This window comes from Bidens hawaiensis, unplaced genomic scaffold (assembly GCF_021521415.1).
Source record: "Bidens hawaiensis isolate Kalapana, Puna unplaced genomic scaffold, B.hawaiensis_p1.1 tig00013761_1, whole genome shotgun sequence".
In the NCBI taxonomy this organism is placed as follows: Eukaryota; Viridiplantae; Streptophyta; class Magnoliopsida; order Asterales; family Asteraceae; genus Bidens; species Bidens hawaiensis.
The window spans coordinates 125,292-143,418 of NW_027492175.1; the positions used below are offsets into that span (position 1 = coordinate 125,292).

Consider the following 18,127-nt stretch of genomic DNA (forward strand, 5'->3'; position numbering starts at 1 on the left):
GCTTCACTCAGGATATCAGCGCGAAGATTCTCATCAAAGGGAATCCAGATGCGATTTAGATAGCAGAGAATTCCACTCAGATTGGGCACAAAATGAGCTTCCGCGCCACACGCTAACTCGGCGCGAAGGCTACCATTACTGATGGATGCGCGCTGCGCGTCACGAATGCGCGATTCAAGGTTGCTTTGGATCGGCGCGAAGTGAAGCTGCGTGCGCGGCAAGATACAGTTAAGCTGGCAGGGTTTTCGGCTGAGCGCATCAGCTACCACATTAGCCTTACCAGGATGATACCGGATCTCACAATCGTAATCGCTGATGAGTTCGTTCCATCGGCGTTGCCTCATGTTAAGTTCCTTTTGATCAAAAATATGCTGAAGGCTTTTATGGTCAGTGTAGAGGATACACTTAGTACCATAAAGGTAGTGTCTCCAGATCTTCAAGGCAAATACGACTGCACCAAGTTCGAGATCGTGAGTCGTATAATTCTTTTCATGAACCTTAAGTTGCCTTGATGCGTAAGCGATAACCTTGCCTCGTTGCATAAGAACACAACCGAGACCTTGGTTGGAGGCATCGCAGTACACGACAAAATCATCATTACCCTCAGGTAGCGCAAGGACAGGAGCTTCACACAACAAACGCTTGAGCGTTAGGAAGGCTTCTTCTTGCTTCGAGCCCCAAATATACGGTTTACCTTTGTGCGTTAGAGCTGTTAAAGGCAATGCGATCTTTGAGAAGTTCGAAATAAATCGCCGATAGTAACCAGCTAAGCCCAAAAAGGAACGGATCTCGGAAGGAGTGGTCGGCGTAATCCCCAGTTCTTGATTGCTTCAATTTTGGATGGGTCGACATGGATACCCATCTTGTTAACAACATGGCCAAGAAACTGTACTTCATCAGACCAGAATTCACACTTGGAGAGCTTGGCAAATAGCTGCTCGGCTCTAAGCTTTTGCAACACCAACCGAAGATGTTGCTCATGCTCGGCCTTGGTCTTAGAATAAATCAGAACGTCATCGATAAACACAATCACGAATTTATCCAAGAAAGGCCTACACACCCGATTCATTAGATCCATGAAAACGGCGGGTGCGTTGGTTAAACCGAAGGACATGACCAAGAATTCAAAATGGCCATAACGAGTTCGAAAAGCAGTCTTCGGAACATCTTCATCGTGGATGCGCAACTGGTGATAGCCAGAGCGGAGATCAATCTTGGAGAAACAAGAGGCACCTTGGAGTTGATCGAAGAGGTCGTCAATACGCGGTAAGGGATACCGGTTTTTAATGGTGAGTTTGTTCAACTCGCGGTAATCAATACACATGCGAAACGATCCATCTTTCTTTTTAACGAACAACACCGGAGCACCCCAGGGCGAAGAGCTAGGGAGAAAGAATCCTTTAGCAGTCAACTCTTGAAGTTGGCTTGCCAATTCTTGCATCTCAGCGTGCGCAAGACGGTAAGGAGATTTGGCTATGGGGGAAGCACCAGGGACAAGATCAATACGGAACTCGACTTCACGAGCGGGAGGGATACCAGGAAGATCATCAGGAAAAACTTCAGGGAAATCACGCACAACAGGGATATCGCGAAGCTTCTTTTCTTCAGCAGGTTTAACCACATGGGCTAAGAATGCAATACACCTTTTCCTCATGAGCCTTCGGGCTTCGGCGCAAGACATAAGTTTAAGACCGCGGGAGGGTTTCTCGCCGTAGATATGAAGATCACCATTTTCTCGAGGAATGCGAATCAACTTCTTGGCGCAAATAACTTCGGCGCGATTCTTCGAGAGCCAGTCCATACCAATAATAACATCAAAGCTTCCAAGAGGCATGGGGATGAGGTCGATCAGAAAATCGTTTTCGTTAAGGTTAAGCGTGCAATCTTTAATCACTGAGTTAATTAAAACAGTTTCGCCATTAGCCAATTCAACTGAAAAATTTTCTTTTAAATCGTTGCGCGGTCGCGCAAGCTTCTGCTCAAACGCGCGAGAAATAAAACTTCGATCGGCGCCAGTATCAAAAAGTACAGAAGCATAAAATCCGTTAAGCAAAAATGTACCATTAACTACGTCATTATTCGCTTGCGCTTGGTGCGCGGTTATATTAAAAGCTCGTCCGCGTGTTACTTGGTTCGAAATTTGGTTCACCGGATTCGCTTGCGTGATTTGCACTTGTAGTCTCGGGCACGCGTTCCGGAAATGACTGGGATCACCGCAGTTGAAGCACGATCTGGGTCGTGGGTTTTGGTAGGTTGGTTGAGGGTTCTGTGGGTAGACTGGTGGTGTTGGCGCAATTGGGTTGGCGGGAGGGACTCTACAGTATTCGGCAGAGTGACCAACGCGGCCACATCGGTTACATTGTCGACACGGGGTTTGGGTTGGGTGGTGAAGTCTACAGGTTGGGCAAAAGGGTTGGGTTCCTGTGTAAGGTTTCTTAGGTGGCGGGGCAGGGAGTGCTGGATTGGTTAAGGCATAGTTGTGGACTACAGGAGGTGTTGGGTAGGTTGACAGTGGGTTAGGCGCGTAAACTGGAGGTTGGTAGATGGGTTGCTGAACAATGGGCGGGTTGGTAAGCGCGTAAACTTGTCTGCGCCTACGTTTCTGGTTATGGTTTGAGGGTTCTGGTTTGGTTTCTGTTGGTTCAGGGGCAGATTTGGTAGGTTTGGTCTTCTCAGCTCCCCGCAGGAACAGGGTTCCTGCTCTGACATGGTTGTCGCTGAGCACAGCGGCCAACTCGATGGCGTCAGAGAGGGTTACTGGGTTTCTGGCCCATACAGAATCTTGAATTTCCATGGGGAGACCCCCAAGGAATTTCTCGATGGCTCGGCGGGAAGGGGTAACAAGGTGAGGGACAAGCAGGCTTAGTTCATGGAAACGCGTCGCGTACTCGCGCGCTTCACCGCTGTACTGCTTCAAGTTCCAGATTTCTTCCTCCAAGCGCTTAACTTCGTTGGGAGGGCAGAATTCTCGCGTCAGAATTTCCTTGAATTCCTCCCAGGGCATGCTAGAAGCAGTTTCTGCGCCACGCGCATGAGCTACTCCATTCCACCAAGTAAGCGCCCTTGATTCCAGGACACTAGAGGCATATAGGGTTCGTCGGTCTGGAGGGCATTGGGTATGGAGGAAAGTGTTTTCTATTTTCTCAAGCCACTGGAGCATCACGGTGGCTCCTTCAAGACCTGTGAACTTTGGAGGGTTACCCGCGTTAAAGGACTTAATGTTGTAACCAGAGGTGTTAGCATTGTTTTGGTTTAAGGCTTGGGCTATTGCGGCGGCCATTTCCTGGGAACGTTGCAGCGAACGTCTGCGCGAGGCTTCTTTCTTCCTAAGATGGCGGCGAGATAGCGGAGGCATTCTATAAAAGTTTTAATTTTAGTTAATATCTTGGTTTTAGCGCAAAGTATGTCATCGTAAAGCTTGTTTCGCGAAGTTAGTTACTGTCAAAAGTTAAAGTAAAATAAATGACCCTAAATGCAGATCTAATAAAGGTAACAAATTCGAATCAGAAATCGACAATTCATGTATCACCATGACTTTCCGAATTCCCAATTTAAAATATACGAGCAAACGAGTATTGGAGATTGACGATTCATGTATCACCATGACTTTTCAATCTTCAATATAAAATATACAAGAAAATGAGTATTGGAGGTTGACAATTCATGTATCACCATGACTTTTCAAGTCTTCAACCTCAGAACATAATCGTAAATGGAAATTGAAAATCAACTATTCATGTATCACCATGACTTTTCGGATTTTCAAATCCAATAAACGAGTATGTAAGTAAAATCAATAAAAATCGAAATTCAACAAAAATCGAAATATCGCGGAATAGAACATAAAATCATATACTGCGCAAGCGCGAGCATATTCATAAATAACGAGTAATTAACAATAAGCGCGCAAACATGAGATTTCTCTCATGCGCGAGAAGGGACTCTTAGGTAATCTAGGCCGTTACGTCTAACCACCTATCCTAAAGTCATCGAGCTCTGATACCAATCTGTAACACCCCGACCAAAGGCGGATTATACATCGGGGCGCCACATATTGTTTCATTACTCATGACACTATTGGGTGTCAATATTTAATAAATACATTCATTCGCGCACACGCAAGGTAGACAGAAGATAACATAAAGCAACATAAATCAATATATTATAAATCATAATAATCGAACAGCAATAACTTGTCTTGATACATTTTAATCTAGGTCCAAAATAAAGAAAACTTCCTACGTGTCCACAAGCTCCAAAACAGCTACTGCAAACCTGAACATGTGTTAAAATAAACGTCAAACACTTGCGTGTTGGTGAGAAATCAAGTTTAATACAATACATAGATAACCATAAATCTGCGCGCAACACGTGTATGTCTGGTGTTTAACAAGGGTGTAATCAGATTGTGATCAAGCCTAAATAGATCATAGCTCATAGTTCAATCCGTGCTCCCAAATGAGCACAAAAACAAGAAAACATCTGTGCAAGTGTAAACAAAGAAAACCGTAAACGATAGGTCTCCCGTGTTCATCTAATGGATCCATGAAAACTTCGGAATAGGCCGAACAAAGCGGTTAATGATACACACATACAAATAAACAGCCAAGTAAACGTCCTCAACACATGGGATACTGCGCGACTAAAGTTCATAAACAAGTTTAAGACTCTAAGTTTGTACGAACACATGAACATCCCAAAACATTAAAAATAAAAAGGGATTAGGTACGAGATTACTCACTTGATAAACGATGCGGTGTAAGATAAAGCAAGAACCAACTTTAAACAAGCACAAGTTAGCCTATAAATAAGATTATTGTTTTAATGATTTGTTTTAAGTCTTGATTATAAGTTAGCATAATTAATAAGTAAATTATTATATATAATATATATTACCGGAAAAGCAGGGCAGAACAGGGAGGAAGACGGAGGCAGAGAGAGCAAGGAGCAAGAGAGAATAGGAGAGTTTAAGTGCTTTGTGTGTGTAGTGGTAGGAAAAATAACATTATTATTTATAGAGAAACCCTAGGGAACACAATCCCTAGAAAAAGGGGAAAAGATCTCAAAAAGCAAAAGATTCCAAAAGCAAAAGATATCAAAAGATATGGCAACTGCAGGGGGCAAAATAAAGCTGACAGGGAACAGCAAACAGGCATGGGCGGGTCAGATAAAGGTACTGGTCAAGCATGGAAAAAGCAGATCTCAAAAGATAATGTCAGTCACTTTTTCTGTCAACCAATGGGGTTGGTGCGCAAGCTGCGCCGAAAGTGGCTTTTCAGACATAAGATAGGTCAGGTCAACAGCACAGAAGATAAGACAACACAAAAGCAAACAGGCTGGATAAAACAGAAGAAAAGATAAGTCGAGCGCGAGAAAGCTGCGCGCGAGAAGGTTAAGGCGCGCCGCGGGAAGAATCACATTTCTTAGCGCGCCGCGGGAAGAATCACATTTCTTAGCGCGCCGCGGGAGGAACTTCAATTCCTAGCGCGCCGCGGGAAGAACTATAATTCTTCGCGCGTCGAGGGATGAACTACGATTCTTAGCGCGCTGCGAGAAGAACTACAAATCCTTAGCGCGTCGCGGGAAGAACTACTGTTCTTAGCGCGCTGCGAGAAGAATTACAATTCTTAGCGCGCTGCGAGAAGAGTTCGTCTCGCGTATCGCTGGAACAGATGGTCTTCACGCAGGCTTCCTTGTAAGGAGTCTGGCGCGTGGAGCTGCGCAGACAACCTTAGGCGGGAAGAAACAAAGGACAAGGAGAGGAGAAAAAGAAGGAAACAAGGCTTAAGGGCGGGACGGCGACAAGAGGGAAAAGAAGGCGGAAAGAGAGAAGAAGGAAGAGGGAGGGGACGGCGGAAAGAAAGAGAGAGAAAGAGGCTGGAAGGAAAATATATTATTATTATTAAAAGTAAAATATAAGTATAAATAAATATTAAATCATAAAAGAAAGAGATCGGGTCAGAGAAACGGGTACCTGGGTCGGGTCGGATCGGGGCAGATGTCACAGTCTCCCCTACTTTAAGAAATTTCGTCCCGAAATTTATCTCGAAGTAGGTTGCGCAGAGAACAGGTGCGGGTACTTGATCTTCATTTGATCTTCCCTTTCCCATGTAAACTCGGCTCCGCGCTTGGACTCCCAGCGAACTTTCACGATGGGGATGCGACTGCGCTTGGTTTGCTTAACCTCGCGATCCATAATCTCAACAGGCTTCTCAACGAAATGCATAGATTCATCAACTTGAACTTCATCAAGTGGAATGTGAAGGTTCTCGTCAGCTAAACACTTCTTGAGATTGGATACATGGAACGTTGGATGCACATTACAGAGCGCGGGCGGCAGGTCAAGTCTGTAGGCAACTTTTCCTACACGCGCGAGAATCTTAAATGGTCCAACATATCGAGGAGCAAGCTTACCTTTCTTCCCAAAGCGGACAACACCCTTCCAGGGCGACACTTTGAGGAGAACAAGATCACCAACTTGAAATTCGAGAGGCTTCCGCCTACGATCTGCGTAACTCTTCTGTCGGCTTCTGGCAGTCAGCAGATGATCACGGACCTTGGCGATTTTATCGGTTGTCTCTTGAACAAGTTCGGGTCCTGTGATTTGAGCTTCACCCACTTTGCTCCAACAAATCGGGGAGCGGCATTTACGACCGTAAAGTGCTTCAAATGGGGCCATACCAATACTGGAATGATAGCTGTTATTATAAGAGAACTCAATCAAAGGCAGGTGTGAATCCCAATTACCTCCAAAATCAAGAACACAAGATCGGAGCATATCCTCAAGAGTTTGAATAGTTCGCTCAGACTGACCGTCAGTCTGAGGATGATATGCCGTACTCATGTCCAAGCGAGTTCCTAGCGCAGATTGGAGAGATTTCCAAAAGCGAGATATAAAACGGCCATCGCGATCGGATATGATGCTCAAAGGAGTACCATGACGGGAGACAATTTCCTTGACATAAAGCTGCGCGAGTTGCTCAACACGGTAGTTTTCACGAATGGGCAGAAAGTGAGCAGACTTAGTCAAACGATCCACTATTACCCAAATGCTATCATGTTTGCTTGCTGTCAAAGGTAACTTGGTAACGAAGTCCATCGCTATACCTTCCCATTTCCACGTAGGAATTTCTGGTTGTTCGAGCAAACCAGATGGGCGTTGGTGTTCAGCTTTTACCTTAGAACAAGTCAGGCATCTAGCTACGAACACAGCAATATCCTTCTTCATACCGGGCCACCAATAAGTAATGCGCAAATCCTTGTACATCTTATCAGCGCCGGGATGAATAGAATACCGAGATTTGTGCGCTTCACTCAGGATATCAGCGCGAAGATTCTCATCAAAGGGAATCCAGATGCGATTTAGATAGCAGAGAATTCCACTCAGATTGGGCACAAAATGAGCTTCCGCGCCACACGCTAACTCGGCGCGAAGGCTACCATTACTGATGGATGCGCGCTGCGCGTCACGAATGTGCGATTCAAGGTTGCTTTGGATCGGCGCGAAGTGAAGCTGCGTGCGCGGCAAGATACAGTTAAGCTGGCAGGGTTTTCGGCTGAGCGCGTCAGCTACCACATTAGCCTTACCAGGATGATACCGGATCTCACAATCGTAATCGCTGATGAGTTCGTTCCATCGGCGTTGCCTCATGTTAAGTTCCTTTTGATCAAAAATATGCTGAAGGCTTTTATGGTCAGTGTAGAGGATACACTTAGTACCATAAAGGTAGTGTCTCCAGATCTTCAAGGCAAATACGACTGCACCAAGTTCGAGATCGTGAGTCGTATAATTCTTTTCATGAACCTTAAGTTGCCTTGATGCGTAAGCGATAACCTTGATCGTTACAATATAAGGTTTTAAATAATTAGAAAAACAGCTATTTAAAAATTAAAACCACTCATTGTTTAGGTAGATAGCCATCTACTTGTCCACGTTAGTCAAGCTAACGTATCTTATTACCTTTTTTAATATTTAATAACATTATTTCGTAAAAGGTTGTCCAGATCAATGGACAGTTGGAGACAAGTTAAAAAGGTCACTTTTTGTAAAAACAATATTAAATTATCTAAACTACAATTTTTTTATAGTGGGCTAAGACCAACAGTTTACTAGACCCGGTAGTGTATGCATTGTTATTAACTAATTATTGTTATTAATTAATAAAACATGTGTTTATTATTTTTTTTCCTATATATATATATATTTTTTGTTTTCGAATTACTATTAAGCATACTAGTGATAATAGTCAGAGTAAACTGTCAATATTGTTCATGAGATTTTGTCATTTCTTAAACTTTTGTCTTTTTTTGCAGGATTTCCTAATTGCTGTCAATTTCGTCTAAATCGCTAATTATGTTTATTTTTTATGTTAAATCAGAGGCATTTGGCGATTTTATGTATTTTTTATCAATTTGGATGAAACTAATAATTGTGACCACACCTCATAGATGAAAAAAACTTTTGATAAACTCTTAAATCAACACTAATCCAACCGCCTCATTTCCTACATTTCTAGTTGTCTTCCCTGGCTACTAGGGGTGAACATGGTCGGTTTAGTTCGGATTTGAGCTAGAATCAAACTTTTGATTTTTGAGTTTTTTTTAAACAATTAGTTTTTTTGTTTTGGGTTTTTCTGTTTTTTATTGGGTATGATTCAGTTTTTTTTTTCATTTTTTAGCATGTGGCTTGAAAATTTTGGATAAAATATAATGAATTTCAGGCCTAATTTTTTTTAGTTTATACTTTATTTCATTAATGATTATTATATCTTCGTGTTAAAATATTTGCTTTTTTCATAAATTACTTAAAATTTAATATAAAAAATAAAAATATATAAGATAGGTTCAGTTTTATCATTTCTAATTACTAAAACCGAAACCAAACTAAAAGTTCACTTTTTAACAAAACATAAAACTGAAAAAAGTAATGGTGTAAAATGCTAACTCCTTTCTTGTTTAGCTTTCGAGACGTGTTGGAGCTTCACAAGTTTTCAAGGTTTGAGAAAGAAAAGGCGGATGTTCTTCATGCGGTTTGCCTAATTGTGGTTTGGTGTTTATGGAAGAAAAGGAATGTGCTTGTTTATAAGGCGATCCCGACACAAGTCGCGGGTTTGGTGGAGGAGATAAAAGTGTTGAGCTTCCTTTGGATAAAGCATAGGAGGGGAAAGAGAGGGCTTACTTGGGATGTTTGGCGTAGATTTAATGTATAACGCTTGTGTAGTTCGGGTTGGTTGTTTTTTGTTGTTTGTTTTTGCTCGTGTGAGCTGCTGGCTGTACTTTGGTGTGGTGGTTCTAGTTTCTTGCTAGCTCCATTTTTCTTAATATATTCGGATAGTCTCTAAAAAAAATGGTGTTTTTTTCAATGGTTTCACAATTCATTGTCACGGTCGACAGCTTCATTACACTTTTTAAATATTAAAAACAACTTATATGAAAACAATGCATATCTATATAAAAAGAGAACAATAAGTCAATGTTCTATTTTTTTATTTTCTATATTACGTTACAAACAAATAGAAAAAAGTCAGTGAATGATTAATTCCACCAAGTCCCCACCATCATCCCTCATCTTTATATATATATATACACCCACACTCTTATTTTAATTCAAGAACAACTCAATTCCGTACTATTATAGCTTCTCCTTCAACCTTAGTTTGTCGTCAGTTTACATGTCATTTTATTATAATCTACTTTAAACCTCACATCCAATTTCAACCCGGTGATTACGGTCAGTTTGTTATCAGTTTACTTGTCAATTTATTGTAATCGTTTGAATTTAATATCTTTACTTCAAACCTCACATCCAAATTAAACTCGGTATTTGCTCATTGTTACCAGTTTATCTGTCAATTTATTGTAATCGTTTGAATTTAATCGATATCTATTAAATTCAAACCTCATCCAAATTCAACTCGGTTATCACAATCAGTTTGTTGTGAGCTTACCTGTCAATTTACTGTAATCGTTTGTGAATTTAATCGATATCTATACCTCAAACTCACATCCAAATTCAACTCGGTGATCATAATCAGTTTGTTGTCAGCTTACCTGTCAATTTACTATAATTGTTTGTGAATTTAATCGATATCTGTACCTCAACCTCACATCCAAATTCAACTCGTTTGTTACTGGTTAACCTGCCATTTTATTGTAATCGTTTGAAATTAATTCGATACCTCCTAACACAAACTAATCCATCGGCGCAACTTGCTGCTCGTTTACCTGTCACTTTACTGTAATCAAATTATCGAAGTTTTATCGATGAGGTGTAAGAAGCACTACACCGGTCACAGCAGTACCGTCGGAGTTTTCGCCTCTTGCCTCCGCTAACGCCTCTTTTGTCTCCTACAATCACAATCACAATCTCAAACCCTAGAAGATAATAATATCAATCCGGAAGCTCAAACCGATAACTCAGTTTCTTCTACTAACAATCAACACAACGGCGATCGAAACCGGCAGTTTAACCTTCCGGACCGGCGGTTTTTCAGCACGCCGCAGGTAGCTCCGGTAACCGGAAGCCATAATCCGTGCCGGAAGAAGCATTATAACGTTTTCAATTTCTCGTTTTATCGAATTTGTTCAGATCTAAGAAACGAACCGATGATTCAAACAGCGGTGATGATAGGGTGACGTCAGCAACTTCCGGTAGCGGTTACCGGAAGAAACAGGCGTTTCGGTTTATTGCGGCGGTGATGAAAGAGTGACGTCAGCAATGTCCGGTGGCGGTTACCGGAAGAAACAGCAGTATTACTGTTCAGACCGAGGCATGTCGCCGGTGAGAATATCCGATTGCGACGGTGTAGAGGATGAGGTATACGAGTTGCGGAAACAGACGCTGCGGCGGACGCCGGAGGTACGGCGCGGCGGTGGAAATGGAAAGAGTGTGTCTGGAATAAGTTTTTGTTTGAGTCCGTTGGTGAGAGTGAGTCCTTGCCGGAATTGGAACCAGAAAGGTGTGGTTCCGGTGGACTGTGGTGAGTTTAGATCTCCGGTGCGTCTCACCGGATCATACTGCGGGAACAGATTCGTTATGAACCGTTGATTTCGATGACTGTGGAGCGTTTACTAAGTGAATGTTATGCATTTGAGATTTGACTGAATGGAATTACCGTTTTGCCCTTCTTCTGTTTTACTTATCTTGTTATTAGGTTAGCTACTCGTGTAACACACGGGTTACAATAATAAATTTATTTTAGTAATAATACAATTTTAAGTAAAAAAATATATTCAAAAGATGTAAAGATATATTATATGATAGAATAAATTACACATTACATAATATGGAAATAAAAATTGTTAGATAATTTATTAATCTCTAAATATATATTTGTACACAATATTTGTAGTTTTATATGTAACTTTACATTCTATATCAAACTTAATAGTTTCACATTGTTTACGTTTATAACTCTAGATAATGCGACACATAACTGTCATGAGTTAAAATATATTGTCTCAAAAACAATTCAACCTTCTATAATGATTAATAAAATCTAAGACGCTATAGATGGTTGATTTGTTTTTTAGACAAACTAATTTAATGCATGGTAAGATATTTGTTTCATTTTCTAAACTTGAAAGCAAATATCTTACCAATATATTATTTTTTTATATAAATATATTATATAATTACCAATATTTATTTAATTATATAAATATTAGTAATATATTTATACAAACATATTTTAATGCATGGTAAAATATTTGTTTCATCTAATAATATCATTTCTTATAAAAGCTTAATTAATATAATATATTTAAAAAATATTTAAAACCTTCATATTTGAAATCATTATTCAATATCAACGTGAAAATGGGTTATTTATAAAAAAAACCTAATATTAGTAACTAATATAATATATTTAAATAAAATAAAATACCATATTTATGTTGGTATTAAATTGTTTAAATCAGGAAAAAAAATTAAAAAAAATGAAAGATTGAAAAGTTAAAAATAAAATACAAAATTATTAATAAGAAATAATTATCAAAAAGTAAAAAATGAAAGATTAAAAAGTAAAAAATGAAATACAAAAGTATTAATAAGAAAAAGAATTGTCAAAAGTATTTAATATGAAAGAGAGAAAAGAATATTTTTGTAAGGGTTAATTTGGTGATGACATGTGTCACTAAGTAAGTTTTATTTATTATATAGTATAGATGTTATGTTACAAATTTCAAGACTTGTAACTTTTGTAAGTTGAAATCGTTAAATCATGCACAATTAAAACTAGGTAATCTCAGGTACTTTAATTTACGTGGTATTTAGTCGGTATTTTAAATTATTGTAAAAAATAAGTGTAGTTGAAAACGCTAATAGTCATAACTCTTTTGTAATCATTAATTTATTCCTACCTCTTTCGGTCTCTTATCCAAAATGCCATTCTCCTAAGACCAAACGCAGAAGAGGGGGGGGGGGGGGGGGGTTCACCAAAAAGGCCACAACTACGGATGGCCTAAGGCTATTTACGAGTTGAGCCCTAGTCGAGCTAGGATGGGTTCGAGCTAGAAATTAAATGAGGCAACTCAGCTAAGCTCAAGTTTGAATTTGAAGTTAAACGAGTCTAAGATCGTGCAAACGAGTTAAACCAAACTTGGGACAAGTTTGGTTCGGCTACAAAAATGAACCAACTTAGTTCAGGTTGTTTCAAATCAACTTCTTTTAACTGGTTTTATTTAATTTTTATCAAACAAGCCACGAGCCGTGACCTTTTTTAACTGCTTACATTAGTAATTGTAGTTACAAAATATCTGGCCTAGCCCCTAGTATACGATTTATGTTGAATGTGGTGGGTGGGCCATGGGCGGTGATAATTTAGTGACCGTCCTTTTCTTAGGTTTACTTGTTTTTAGCTAAATTAAATTTTTTGTTTTGAAAATGTCCATATTAAAAAATGAAGAAAAAAAAACTCACAATAAGCAGGAAGTTTAAAGTTACAAAGAAACAAGCATTACAAAATAAACTTGCTCCACATTTTTCATACCAAGCTCGATCGTTAACGTATGTGTGTGAAGTTTGAACCATATTTTTTCATACAAACTCGGTCGTGCACAGTAACTCAACGACGCCAAAGAACGATAATTTTATTTTCAGTAGGATCGGTTTTGTCATTCAAAAGGGATGACGGCGCAGCTTGTTGCCCGCTTACCTGCCTCTTTATTGTAATTGGATCCTTTTATTTGAAGAACCATATGAACGAGGTTGTTTTGATACCCGTTATGTCACACTCCGACCAAAGACGGAACATGCTGGGGTGCAACGTGATTGGACAAATACACAAGACACTACTTAAAGTGACAATTTTATTCGACTCATTTTATTTCAACAAATCAATAACAACACATCTCGTTCATATAAACAAATAGCATTCATATTGTTCATTTTACTAATACCCTAATAGTCTTGGTAACGTTTTCCGTAAAGCACTCGAGTCAACAAAAGTCAAACCTGTAACATTTCATAAAATAAAGTTTGTCAACACAAAGGTTGGTGAGCAATTCATAAGTTTGAGCATATAAGTATATAGTAATAAAAAGCCACAAAACTTGTATACAAAACAATAAATAAAAGCAATAACTTGGATAAATTGACAATCGCTAATAGAATTACGTTAGCGCCACCTAACTACAAGGGGTTGCCAAGTAGTATAGGATTTAATAGAATATCGTTAATTGCATTACGTTAACGACACCGTGCTATAAGAGAATACCAGATAGATCACGGATTTATAGACTTCCCCATGACTGAAAGCGATAAACACACAGGCACATAGCATGTAAGCATAGAACACCAAATCAAACAATTATTCAAGTAAAGTATACAATCACGTTTGTGGGTTTAAGATTCAAGTAAATAAAACATTTAGTTTGATAGGTATGAAATGTCACCCCAAAACAAAAGATGGAAAAAGGGGTATGAAAGTACTCACCTAGACTGATGAACCGAGAAATAAATAGATAAATAAACGAAGCTCGAACGGTAAACGAACAGATCCGACTTGAAACGATAAACACCTTAGCTAAAATAAATAATGTAATATTTATTAATTAACTTGAAACCATAATGAAACTATATTGGAAACATTGAATGAGGAGGTTTGGTTGTTAATCGGGTTGCCGGTGAACGTGCTTGAACTTATACTTAATTGATAATCCAAATAAAATGATAACGTATTAATGAGCTTTAATGATCACAAATATTAAATAGAAAACTAACCACGTTTAAATCAAGAGTTCGGTTTTACATAAATGAGTTGATAATAAAGCTTATAATATTATTATTAATGGTAATGATAGTAATGATAATAATACTTCAAAAAAAGATATTATATATATATATATATAAGATAATGAAGATAATAATAATAACAATAATTATTATTAATATTACTAATAGTATAGCATATATAACAATAATTATTATTAATAATACAAGTAATACTAGTTATATAATAAAAGCCTTGGTATTAATTAAAGTGTTGTTGGTAAAAAAATAATAATAATAGTAAATAATATTGACAATAAACAATGATACCATACTCGATGTCGGTTCGAGTTTTAAACGAGTTCACAAAAATACATACAATAGTATTATTGCTAGTAATTAATAATAACAATATGATTTTAATGGATAATAATAATATGATCTTTATTGATTATTATGACAACTTTAATATTTATAATAATAATGATAATAATAATATAAATATTTATAATAATAGTGATAATAATAATATTAATGATAAATAAGTATAATAGTAAGTTATATGTAATAATACTAATAGTAATCTTTACGTAGCGATATTAGTATTAATAGCAACAATAAATTTTATTGTATGAAAAGGTACTACCAAAACCGGCTAGGACGAGACCCGAACCCAAGACCTCTCATTCAACAACTTATGTACAAACCTACCGAACCAAAATAATTAAACCTAAGAACTTATTATATCCATTTCCCGGGTGTTCATCTTTTACCCAAAACAAACCAACTCAATACCCAAATCAACCCGTTTCAAATTATATAATCCAACAACTTAATCGATTTTTTTAACGGTTTAAATCTGACAATCTCTATACGAAAAATAACAATACCAAAACTCGAATTAACTTTACCTATTATATGTTTGCGAGCCGTCGGAGATGAAGAAACAAAGAAACTGCTAGAGCCGATTCCGGCCGTCGAAGAAGCGCCGGAAACAAAACAGAGAGAGAGAGAAAAAGTGAAGAGGGAGAGAGATGACGCGAGAGAGATAGAGATAGAGAGGGAGCCGAGAGAGGAGGGGACGGCGAGAGAGAGGGAGCAGAGAGAGCTCGTAGCCGGAGATCCGGAGACGCCGGAAAAACGGCAGGGCGGTGGGATGGCCGGAAAATCGTGGGGAGAAAGGGAGGTGGTCGGAAAAACATATGAGGGGGGTTATGGGGTCGGAGGTGTTCACCGGAAAAACAAGAGGAAGAAGATGGAGGTGGTGGTGGCGTGCGTCGGTGGTCCGCCGGAGGTGATGGGGTCGCCAGAAAACGGCTACAAAGGTCGGGTGACGGCTGGTAGTTTGATGTTTATGTTTTAGGTTTAGGGTTTTATGTATTTATATATATATTTTTTAGTTATTTTGAATAGGGTTCAGAAAGTTGTGTATAGTAATGTATTAGCCCATAAGAATCAAAACTTTGTTTTTAGTCGGATTGGGTTTGCTATCCAAAAGGGGGTTGCGGCGTAGCTTGTTGCCCGCTTACCTACCACTTCATTGTAAATCGTTTGGATGTTTATATGAAATATAAAAGGTTTGCAAACAGGTCCTGCAACTCCTAAATATTATACTAAGGTTACTAAACTTAACAAATTGTTAACATAGATTGAGAATGGCAAGAAGTACCCCTTACAATTTATAAACAAATTTTATGTTAAATGAACAACGATTAGTACACGCTTGCATGACGGGCTTGATGAACCAAGTACGTGAAAACTTTAAAGATCGACTTAAATGATTAATAAAATTACCGGGTCGGGTTTACAATACAATACAGGTTTGAACTATAATTTATTAAAATAAATCATGAAGGAAAAATCGAAACCCGAAATTGACGAATGTCACACGTTACTAATTTGCCCACCAAGTATAGTTTATTATTGAAGTTCATATTGTTTTTTGATTTTCAAATCATCCAACACATATTCACTGAAATTGCTTGAATCGTCACACACTTAGTCCTTATTCTTCTTATATCTTATGTTGCATAGGCGGCTCTAGGATATCTTTCACCAATTCAAAGTCAGCTGAGATTGGCAACTTGGCCCACATATATACGAGTGACCAACCCCACTTTGCAGCTATACAATGAACTGTCAGATGGTGTGACATTTCCCGTATCAAATTAGGCTGAGGGGTGTGGGGGGCTCCAACGGGGGCGCGAGTGGGGGCTCCAGCCAATAATATTGTGACGTGTGGCAGAGAGAGAAACTGGATAAGATGGGTGTTGGAGCCCCCGCTGGAGCCCCTGGCCCTGGTGTGGAGGGGCGCGAGCAGGGGCTCCAGCGGATTTTTTTTTATTCTTTTATAAATATATTCAAAAAAGGTATTATTAAAAAAAACTCATAAATTATTAAAAAAAACACACATTAAAAAAAACATTAATATCTAAAAATAAAATAAAAATTAAAGTACTAAAAAAACATTATTCTTATTCTTCGGCTTGGTCTTCTTCGATCAACCTCTTTCGGATACGTTCCTTTTGCTTTTCCATCAGCATTTGATCGACCGGATTTAGGTTACTGAAGTCTCTTGTAAGGAAGTCCAAATCTCTCATTCGACTTTTTTCCTTTTTGTCATTAGAGACCACCTCCATGGTTTTGTTGAATTTATTGAGGGATTCAACAAGATCGACGATGTTTACGGCTCCCCCCTCAGCCGGTTTTTTCCCCTTGGCGTCCCGTCCCAATGGCCGCCTCCTCGGCGGTGAAGACGTTTCCTCCCCCGCAATGTTTAGGTCGAATCTAACGCGGCAATCCGACGCGGCAGAAGTGCTATACGCTCCAGACGAACTAGTTTTAGTCCGTTTCGGCCCTACTTCCGCATCATGGTCGGGCGCCACCAGCTCAACCCACTTGGCACACCTTTTCAACCTCTCCCACAACTTTACATCGTCCCACGTCTTCACCGTCCCATACCTCCGCAGACACTCCTGCTTCCACTCTTCGACAGTGAAATTGTAAACCGCCAAATCATCACTGCCACTTGGTCTCATACGACCGGCGTTCCTGTTGAAAAGATTAGTAAACAAGCCGACAAATTTTCTGATTTCGGACCACCGACCCAAAATCATATCGGCGTTCCGCTCTGTACTCCCAACGAGCGAATAGAACGTCTCCCTAACCTTTGTCCAAAAGACCTTGCTCTTTTGGTAGTCGGCTGCAAAATGCATAAATAAATTTGTAAGTCATTTAACTTTTTTATTTAACTTTTTTATTAAAAATCATTTTTAAAAACGTTAAAACAATTACCGCAACGCCGATCCTCAGAAATGACTATCCAAGCCCGACACAGGGCTTCCTTCTCATCCGATGACCACGGAGTGGTTTTACGTTTCGTCCTCGGAGTCGAAGCAGAACCCGACCCGTCCGTTGCAACATGTTTTTTCCGGTGGACGCGTCTTCTTTGTCCCGCAGCTTCACCGTGTGATTCTTGTGTCTCCGGAACAACAAAGTTAGGAGACGGTTGTATGTTGGATGGTTGAAAGCCGGATGTTTTCTTGCGACCCCGTAAAAAACATCGATTGGTCTGGTGACGACCATAAATCGTCGTAACTATAACCAGAATCTAGGTTCGGGTACCAATTTCCAGCCATGTTTTTAAAAAAAGGTTTGGAAGATGGGTTGATTTTGGGTTTTTTTTGTAGTTGTGGTAATGGTTTTATATGATTTTGGGTGTGGTATGTGATTTTGGGTGTGGTAATTGGTATAGGTTTATATATAGGAAAAACTGATTTTATGTTAATAAAAATATCCAAGCCCAACGGCTCATTTATCCTCCCAACGGCTCTTTCACGCTTTCCCACGTCCCTTTACGCCTCAGCCTTCCCGCGACCTGCCTTGCGCCCGCCTTGGTTCCCGTGATCGCGCCCCTCT

General features: G+C 39.3%; 1 protein-coding gene and 1 pseudogene across 1 annotated transcript in view; one reads left to right on the forward strand and one right to left on the reverse strand.

Annotated features, from left to right (window-relative positions):
* The window catches only part of LOC143544825 (NAD-dependent malic enzyme, mitochondrial-like), a 30,300-nt pseudogene extending 19,773 nt beyond the window's left edge, over positions 1-10,527 (reverse strand).
* LOC143544857 (uric acid degradation bifunctional protein TTL-like) overlaps positions 1-18,127 on the forward strand; it is a 256,115-nt gene that overhangs the window by 103,995 nt on the left and 133,993 nt on the right. The window lies entirely within an intron of this gene.